Source organism: Rhagoletis pomonella, unplaced genomic scaffold, assembly GCF_013731165.1.
Source record: "Rhagoletis pomonella isolate Grant_MI unplaced genomic scaffold, Rhpom_1.0 Rhpom_scaffold_00013, whole genome shotgun sequence".
Lineage (NCBI taxonomy): Eukaryota > Metazoa > Arthropoda > Insecta > Diptera > Tephritidae > Rhagoletis > Rhagoletis pomonella.
Genome location: NW_023458567.1, coordinates 4,732,661 through 4,743,131, shown reverse-complemented (window position 1 = coordinate 4,743,131; position 10,471 = coordinate 4,732,661). Strand labels below are relative to the sequence as shown.

The window sequence follows — 10,471 nt, the reverse complement described above, 5'->3', positions numbered from 1 at the left end:
TTATTGCTAATATCGATTATTTGTATATGAAAAATTGCCTTTAATTTCCCATCCAATAGCATTCGACATCATTATTTTTTAAATTTCCATTTCAGTAGACGCAAACGCACAAAAGCCTTTGCTTCGGTTTAATTAAGCTGCCTTTAGCTTCTCAAGACACTTACTTTATGCAATTATTTATCATTCATGCGAATAAAATCCCTCCAGTCAATACGAAACAATCTTCCTCTATCTCCCCTGCTGCTCAAATCTGTTTCATTTTCCATTCACTGCTCACTCAAACAGCTTTTGTTCCTCTCTACTACATAGCATCTTTGTGTAAGCAGATAGATATCTGTAACGCAACTACGAGTAACTACTTATCCGCTGCCTTTCTTCAACCTCGCCCCACTCGCTTGTGCGTAGAAGTGTGAATATGAAATGCATTTAACTATTTGTTGATTGATTGAGTCGCTATGTATGTATGTATGTATGTAGTATGTACATCACAACCCGCCTCTGCGCACTCACCCACTCAGCGACTACTTTTTCACTCACTCTACTCACTCTACTCACTCTAAACTCCTCACTGTTTCACTAGCTTTGCAGCGCGCTGTTTGGTAGGGAATTGATTGCGGAAGTATTGCAGCAGCATACTACATATACTATATGTGTAACAAATTAAGTATTTCATCCTACATTGTTTGCAAGTAAAACAGAGGTGATGTTCGGGTTCTACCCCCACTCTCTGGAGCACAATTGCATCTCGCCCACACACGGTGAGTGCATCCCTGTTGGTAAGTGATCTGTTAGCATACTCCCACATGTTTCGACTATTCAATTCATACCTATAAATATATGTATGTAGGTATGTGTGTAAATATGTATTTATAGAATATAGAAAATACATTTCCTCGATTTCCCTCAGGCATTTGCCGTCCTTTATCGTTGTATCTCGACTTAGTTGGCGCTCATTTGTTTTTTTGTTTTTTTTTTCTTCTACAATTTATGCTACATTTTTATTGTTTACTTGTACTGTTTGTTACTCAGTACTCGAATTTGTTACTATTTATTTTTGTAATCTTTCCACTTAGTAACGGTACACTACTCACCAATACACTTAAGCATTATTTCCATTTCACTTAAGTGGAGACTAAAGCCTTTGGCCGTTCGCTTAAATAGAAATTTGCTTCTGAGTGTGGGCTGCGAGGGTGTGAGCTCACTCACTTGCTCGCTAGTTAGCTAGGTGAATTGGACCTTGGGGATGGCTGGTTGTTAATGGCTATTTGACCGGCAAAAATCATAATTCAAATTGCTTGCAAAAAGCGATTTTCATATTAAATTTATTGATTGCTGGGGTAGAGAGATAATTGCGTACAAGGAGAGGCATGCTGCCTGTAAGCCTGAGGGTAATTTGCCTCGAAAATTGGTAAATACGAAAATGTATTAAAAAAGCCTTATTCGTTAGGCAAATTGTATTTTTATTTAGAATTTTGATTTTTTTTTTTAACCTTTTTGTTGTTTACGTTTTGTTATATATTGTATATTGTTGAAATTTCTATTTTTTAATTTACTATTACTTAATTTTTTTCCAATTTTACAAATTCATAATCTCTTTTTATTTCAATATTTTAGATACTTAAAATTTTTCATAATTACATTTTAATGTTTTCCTAATCTTACTGCCGGTTTCAAGAAAGCAATTTAAGTGAAAAATTATTTTTTATAAATAGGTTTAAAGGCAAAAATTAACAATAAAATTAAAAAATTAAATTAAAAATTTAAATTCAAAAAATGTATGAACTGATTCGCCGTTTTAAAATTTTTAGTAATTTTGTTTATATTCTGAAATAGTTTAATCCAGAAAAAGTCTTGAATAAGGTTGTGACTTCTTAATTGAAGTTTATTATGATTTTTTTAAACATGTATCCAAATAAAATTGTTTGTAGAGATGCCACTTTTCAAATTAAATTTTTTATGATTTTGCTTTTAATACGAACATTAAATTAAAATTGTTCAAATATCTTACCTACCATTTATAATTTTTCGGGGTTTTTGTGATATTTTTTTTTTTAATTTTTGAAATTATTTGATAAGAAAATTTAAATTTTTTCTTCAAAATATTTAATATCGTCATATTTGCTGTCCCTAAAATATCGATTGGCATTGTATCGATATTTTTGCAATATTTTTATCGATATTTATTAAATATTGCTATTGATATTTTCCCCATGTTGTTATCGATATATGTATGTTTCTACTGATATTATTTTCTATAGATTTATCGATTTTATTGATGCTGATTTTTCCCACATTGTTATCAATCTACGCATGCACATTAGGACGGGTCGAAAAACACAAAATGTTTGATACGAAAATTGTATAGGGTGCTACGGGTGCTATTTTAATCCCTTATTCATGAAAAGAAATCCTGATTATCTGCGACATGATGTTATGATAGGAAACAAGTTCCGGATTCGGTGTACAAAAGTCGTTGTACAAATTTGAAAAATTGACATTCCCACTCTTATTTTCAAATTTTCAGGCTCATTCTGCAGAATGAAGAAATTGTCGGATAGCACCAGGATTTCTTTCCAAGCATAAAAGATTAAATACCTATACAATTTTCGTAAGTTATTTCGTGTTTTTCGACCCGCCCTAATGTACATACATATCTATGATACTGTCATAGTAATTTTTTTTTTACCCGCATTGATATCGATATCACTATGGGTATCCTCATAAAAAACTTATCGATATTTGTACGGCGGCATTATTGATTTTGTTATGAAATTTTTTCTGTGCACTTTTGCATTTATTTAGCGCGCATAATGGGTACACTTCATTGAAACAAATTTTAATTAAAAAACTAAAAAAAAAACAACGAAGAACTCCAACATGGCATTGATTGATGAGCTAGCACGCCAAAGCTAGTATGCTGATTGACCAACGCATGCTGATATGCTTATAAAAATTACTCATATGCGTACATACTATTACTTTTTTAGATTGCACTGCCAAGTACCGCAAATGTCATAGACTGACATCAATCACATTGCGAATTCGCACTAAACTTTTTACTTAGTCCCACACATACACACACACACACAAATCGTCGGCGCCAGCTCGACCAAACCAGCATTCGTGCTTTAAAAAAAGCGATCCTTAAAATAAAAGAGTTCATTTGATTTTTTTTTTTTTAAATTCAGCGTACTAAATCTCCCGCATACTCTCTGAAAATGAACTGTAAAATCACAACTTCAAATTCGGCGAACCGTAAATGCCATCGACACTCAAAATGTCAACAGCGCACTTTTATACAAATACAAATAAAATAGTAGAGTCACAAGCCCATATTTGATTTGTTGCTTAACGGTATTTACATATATTCAATGGTAAACGAAATTGAATTTCCGCGAATGTGAAAGCAAGCAAAGTGCTGACAACCCTGTAAAAGAGGGGAGGAGCGAAACATTGACTAAAACCGTATTTTTTTGCAGAATTGATTTTTCCACTGAATAAAATAATAAAAAAATAAAAATATATACATACATACATATATGTATGTGTGTAGTTACAATCGTCTATTTTAGTACATTTATCAACCGTTAGTTAACCTCGCCTATCAGCACAGTGTTGCAATTTATTTTGACAGCCCAGTTTTCAACGCATTCCCACAACTGATTGAGTGACGTTATTGAGAGAATATGCGTTGTGAATTGAGTGCATTTGTTGTCTGTCAGTGAATTTCCTCCTGTTTGCCTGCGGCGTACTGAACGATAAAAAAATATATATGTACATACATATGCGGTTTCAACTGATTTGGTTTAAAAAACTATTTTTTACTAAAAAATCTGAGTATTTAAAAATTTTTATATTTCTATTTTATTTTATTTGTTTTTACTTTTTAATTTTTATTTTTTTTTAATTTTTTTTATTTGTATAAAAAAAGATTTTTCACGAACTGTGTCATACTTTTTATGAAGTTTTTCAAACAAACAAATGTAGAGAAAAACATTCATGTTTTTTTGTTTTTTTTTTAAATTTCTTTAACGAAACAAAACATTTTTCCTAATTTAGTCTTTTACACAGAACAATAAATGACTCGATTGTTCGGTCTTTCAAAGAAATACATACATATTTTTTAAAAAATAAGTTTTTTGTTAGCATATGAAATTTTTATTTTAAAAATGTTTTTTTTCAGACAAAAATTTCAAGAATTTTGGTTGTAACGAGTTTTTGTTAAGATAATTTATTGTTAGTAATTTTGACGATTTGTTTTTACACCGGAATTATTTTATTTTTTATCAAACAAAAAAGCCAAGCAATATTTTTTTAGATTTTCAATGATTTTTTCAATGAACATAGTTTTACTGCGTAAATTTAAATTTATTTATTTACTGTAACTATGTACATAAAAAATCTTAAATCTCCATACAAATTTTATTATTTTTAGCAACATTTTCTTTCGAATTCTCGACAGCAATTCAAGTGGGAAATGATTTATTTATTTATTTTTTTTTTGAAATTTAACATGAGAACTGACAGAAGAGAAAATCAATTTTCACTTAAATTGCTGGTGAAATCTGCAGTTTAACTTTTTCACAAGTTTTCTTGTAGTCGTTATTTAGTTTTTTAAGCATAAATTTTTATTTTAAGTTATTAAAAATTTTTGATTTCTTAAACCAATAAGAATTTCGCAGGTTTTTCTTATTATTTTCCATTATATTTTTTTTAACAGAGGACATTTTTTTACTGAACTCTGCTCAGGAAAATATAATTTTTAACTTTTACAAGTTCGTACTATTTACTGAAATGTTTTATTTGAGCTTCTTTAAGTTTTAATGTTTCCCAGGACATAAGTTTTTGTCATACTATATATACTATTTTTTCTCTGCTGGGAAAACATAATTGTAAAAATTGTAAAGAAACCACGAAACCAATTCAAAAAAATAAAAATTTAGTTTTGAGAAAAGGTTTTAAATGGTTCACAAAATTTAAAACGAAATTAAAAATAAAAAAAATTGCAAAATTCGAGCAAAATTTTAAATTTGTATAATTCTCTGCAAATAAACAAAATACATACAAAAAATTCAGAAAATTTCAAACAAATCCACTCGCTTTGCCACATTATTTCTTTTATGCTAAACTTAAAATAAAATCCGCTGAGTGACACTTCAATTTGCTTAAAGAAAAGAAAAAATAAGAATGCATCCATGCACTTCCACACACACACGCTCAAATTTCACAAAAAGGAATTGAAAATTTGTAAATGCTTACGCCTAAAATGCCACTACGCTTGGTACATTTCAAATGCACAGCTGACAGATTTTATCGAAATGTCAACTGTGAGTTATATGTGTGACAGTGTAAGCGAGTGCAAAGCTGAGCGGAATGCACAAGCAGCGAAAAGAATAGAAGCAGAAGAAGAATTTAGTCGAGCTGAGTGAGTGGCGCTGAGCTTTGCTGCGCTGAAAGTGAATGTGCAGCCAAGTGACAAAGTACATGAATAGTATTTTAGTAGCAGCTTTCAGAGGCAGCTGCTGCATTTTAATGCAATTTTTTTGTGCTACCTTTTGTTATCTAGTCCTCTTTATGCTACCACTTTTCCTCCCATTTGCAAATTCAACTAAAATAATGCATTGCTAAGCGCTTTTACTTTTGCTGCTTGAGGATAAGCGCGTAGCTGTTAAACAAATGTTTTCGAAAAGCGTGGAGAAAAGTAAAAAAAAAAACTGTAAAAAACACGAAAACTATCCATGTCTACCGAAAAAAGTGCACACAGCAAATTTTTTCTTGCTCTCAATGCAACGTTGCAACATCACCGCAACAGTTGCCGTGCAGTCGGCCGTTGCCATTGAAGCGTAGCAGGCATAAAAAAAATGCGCCAACAAGTGTGGCCCAAAGCCATCAAATCAATCACCTGTGACCCGCTTAGAGCCGCGTGGAGCGAGCGCGAGCAGGCCCGAAGCTGAGGCGGTTGCCAGCCGTAGTGCGCCTTGGGTTAGTAACGGCAAAAATATCATGCATGTATGCGTGTCAAATATTTCGCACGGCAAGGCACGCCATGGCTTTGCCGCCATTTTTTCTTATCTCATCCTTTTTCGCTTCTTTTTTTTTTGTTATTTTTTTCGCACTGCTGACATGACACCTGCACTTGTTTGCCCCATATTTGCATACCCCTTGTTTTGTTATTGTTTTTGTCGCCATCTCACCTCTCACGCTGCATTGTTTTGCATTCAAATAGACGCTTTTATGTCGCTGCAACTTTTGTAGTTGTTTCTCATTTTTTACAGATTTTCTGTTTTTTTTTATTCATTTTTTCTTCAATTTTTCCATTTGCATTTTCATGTCCATTGTGTGCGAGCTGTGCCTTCATTTTTTGCATTTTGATTGTTCCCATTTGCATATTGAGCGCTCTTCTTGTATTGGCAGGGGAGTGGCAATGGAGGTGGTTGCTTTCACCGCATATTGAAGTGAGCTTGAAACTTTGTCCGCGTTGATGTATTACTTGTGTTGCGCTAAATATATTGCGATTGATTAGTTTTTGTTGACACCATTGTGACAAACGTTCGTAGGAAAGTAGGAAGAGAAATATTTCAATTTATTTGATGAACTCTATGGGAATGAATAAATTTTCGATAAAGCACTTTAGCGATTCCCGAGGGGAAAATGATTTCACTACTGACAAAAGCTCGCCAGCTTCCACTTTTATTAGGCAAAAAAGCTTTACGAGTTCTTTACTTAATGAAAGGCTGAGTCGTTGTTAAGAAAAACCATGCAGCTACATTTTTTATAGAGCTGAAATGGGAGCCACTGCGTGAAAGCTTTTACTACTTTTAAGCAACAACTTGACAGCATTTTATTAATGGAGAGGTCGAGTCCTTAATTCAACAAAGTCACCAAATGACTTTTTGAAAAAAAAGCTTACATGAAAGTTATAACATGCTTTCATAAAATTGGGAAAGCTCTCACTTGTTTTATACAAAAAAAGCTTAAGAAACTTTTATAATTTTTCTGAGACGTTATTGGCTGGATGGAACCCTTTTTGTGAGAGCTTTTCAAAACTTAGCAAGCGTCTATATCAAGTGGTCAAGCCATGAAAGCTTGCAAATGTTGTGAAAGCTCCCGCAACTTTTTGGCAAAAAGCCGTTAAGTTGGGCTTCGGTTGTAGTTAATTCAAAAGCACGCTGTGAAATGGTACTTCCTGGCTAAAAGATGAAAGCTGTAAGAAAGCTTACGTAAATCGTGTAAAATTCTCAGATCTTATCAACAAAATAGTCTTAAATGCGCCCCTTGGTTAAAATACATATACATATTTAGTTCCATTGCAAGGTAACTGCACTCTAAAGCGATACTCCCTAGCAAGCTGACTGAAGCTGTAGAAGGCTAAAAGCATAAACAGACGGCAGCGTTGATCCGGATCGACTCGGGAATTAACTGCAGTTGATCCGAATTAAGTCCGAGTTAATCCGGATCAACGCATGCCGTTTGTTCAAGCTTTAAGGTAAGTCGCGTAAAAGCCCTATATCTTTTGCCCAAAAAAAAAAGGTCAAATGGTCGACAAATGAAAACTCGAATGGGGAAGAATCCGCTGGTAGTGATATTTTGTATAGACCCTGAAAACCCAGTTATAAATCCTTTGATAAAATAAATTATAAAATGGTTTACGAACAAGATTCATTAAATCGACAGAGTTGTGACAGATGCGAGAAAAACCAGGTGCCGTTGGACTTGCTTTATTTTATATATTTTTTCTATTAAGAACTGAGCTAAACTTCCCTGAAGTAGAAGAAAATTTTCTTTTATAAATTTTCTAATCCTGCCTTTCGTCCCTTTCAATTTCGCTCCTACCAATTCAGCCATGCAGTCATTAACCCCTTTTATACACGTCTCAATAGCCACATTAATTTGGGTCAGCGTTTCATTATTCAAGTTACAGCTTTGCAAAGATTTTCTCAAGACAATGCACTGCACTGCTAACTATTCACCTCTCAGCTATTCTTCCTGCTTTCTTGTGCATTATCATCGTGCATACCTACTACAAATTTATCATGCTGTTTTCTTCTTTTCCAGGCACTGCTTGCGATTGTCTAACCGACCGCCTGCAGCTGGCTTGCCTTGCCTTTTGTTGGTCGGCCGTTTGGCTCATATGCTTGCGGCCAGCCGCCTGTGCTTTTGGCATCTTTACATAGCAAACTTTCTGAGCAACAACGGCGAAGGAGTAACCAAACATGAGAATGAACAACGCGCAGAATAAAAGAAATAAAAAGAAAAAAAAATGGAACAAAGGCGAAACTAGAAATAAAAGCACTAAGCACAGCTGCATGGCTGTGGAGAGTGTGAAGTAACGTTTGAGTATCGTGCCGGGGTGGCAAATACGCGCGCGCTGGAAGAAATAGGCAGCAAGTTGTAAATTCCATAAGTACTTGCAAGCCGTTTTCCTTGCACTTCTTTGCGTTCTCGAACTAATTCTGCTGCCGCATAGTGCAGATATTTTTTTGCTCATTTCGCTGCAACATAATCACCCGCTGAGCACGCTTTCTTGTCTATTGCTTAGGCCTTTAATTTCATTGACATGAAATTCCGCCTGCCGCCCAGCAAACTTTTCAATCCATTCTCCCGCCAGATTTTACCCCCCAAACTACATTCAACGCTTTATCTGCTTTCGCGCTACTTGCAAAGTTTTTCGGCTCTTTGTCCGCCGCTACCGCTGCGCTTTTTTCCGCCATTGTTGTTCCACTTTAATTAGCGGTGTAGACCGCAAACAGCTTCTTCTTCTGCTTTTACGCTGGCTGGTTTGGCAAAGTACAAATTTTCCCAAAGCTCTCAGAAAAGGCTAAACAAAAGTTCTCAAAGCAAATTTGAAAATAAAATAATGTGAAAAATTTTGTGCGATAAATGTTTATTCTAATTTTTGTTTTCATATTTGTGCGCGCATAACCACGCTTAATAGTTGTTTTTGTCCCTCGTTCCTTTTCTCTCTCTCCCTATTGGCCTTTTTGACTACTACTGCTGGGTCGCTGCTATGCGTGTGGCGTGCAAAAGTTTTTATATGAAATTTTGCGGTTAATTTGATTATGAGATTTACCCCGACGAAAACTTGCTGGAAATTTTGGCATTCGCGTTGGTATTGCCGAAAACTATTTGGTTGTTGTTTGTGTTGCGTTCGAAAAGTTTTAAAAAGTGTTTGCTTAAGCGTTTAAGGGCACGTGTTTTTTCTTGTTGCTTATAATTGTAGTGATTTTTGTACCAAATAGAAATTTTTACGGTCGAATTCTTGGCAAAGCAAGTGGGAAAGGGCATAGAAAAAATTTAATATTTTGTGCAAAGAGTAGGGAACTAGTTCAAGGAAAGCACTTTGTAGCCTTTGTATCGGCGGCTTTAAATTTTATTTAACAGATTTTTAAAGACCGTAAATTCATAAAATTTGTTTGATGTTGACAGAAGCTATTTTGAATTGAGAAAAAAGAATTTAAAAACATGAAAACAGAGTTATGAATAAAAGCAATTAAAAAAAATTAAATAAAAATTAAATAACAAGCGAAAAATTAAGATGAAAAACTGTATTTAAAAAAATTAAGATATAAAGAATAATAAGGAAAAACAAACAAAGAAATCAGAAAGACAAACAAAAAATCAAAATTATACAAAAAATTTAAAATAAAATAAAGTTAAATAGCTTATAAAAGTTAGTTTTAAAATTAGCCAAAATTAATAAAAGAATGATTGGAAAACATATTTCAACAAATTTCACTGCTGTGAAAAACTTAGAAACTGTGAAGAATAAATTATCCTCAAATTAAAAGTGTAAAACGCAAAATTTGTTTAGTATTTTTAACCCTTTATGCTTAGATAAACACACATAACTATTGATGCTGGTCTGTGAGACCACACATACTTTACCGTTAAGTAATATTATGCTTTTTATTTTGCGAAAAAATAAAACCTTCGATTTTTTTTTTTTAATTGAAGTTAATTTAATTTAAATTTAATTAGCGATATCTGCAAAACACATGTTAAGAACAAAAACAAAAAGGATTGGCTTTTCATCGTTGATTTTTTATACCGTATTAAAAACAAGAGAACATTGTTTTTTTAAATATTCACAAAAAAATTTTTTGTTAAAATTGTTTGACATAGCTATGTATACATTTTTTTGAACATAATGTTGAATGACTTATTTTTTCCATAATTGTTTGAAAAATTAAGAATAATTAAAGTCTAAAAAATAAATAGTTAATAAAGTTTTTCTTCTATAAAGAATTAAAAATTTTTATAAATTGTTAATTAATTTTAAAGCTTTGTAAATAAAAAATAAAATTTTATCAAAATTCAAATTTAATTTTGTAAATTGAATTTATAGCTAATATCAAATCAAGAAATATTTCAAAGACTACAAGTTAAAAAAAATGTCCTTTTCATCCCTTCTCAGGGCTTTCAATATTAAATTTGTTTGCCTTTAATGGTGATTTCGTTTCTACCAAAAAAT

General features: G+C 32.8%; 1 protein-coding gene across 1 annotated transcript in view; it reads right to left on the bottom strand.

Moving 5' to 3' along the window:
* Positions 1-10,471, bottom strand: part of LOC118748550 — a 102,797-nt gene that overhangs the window by 4,273 nt on the left and 88,053 nt on the right. The window lies entirely within an intron of this gene.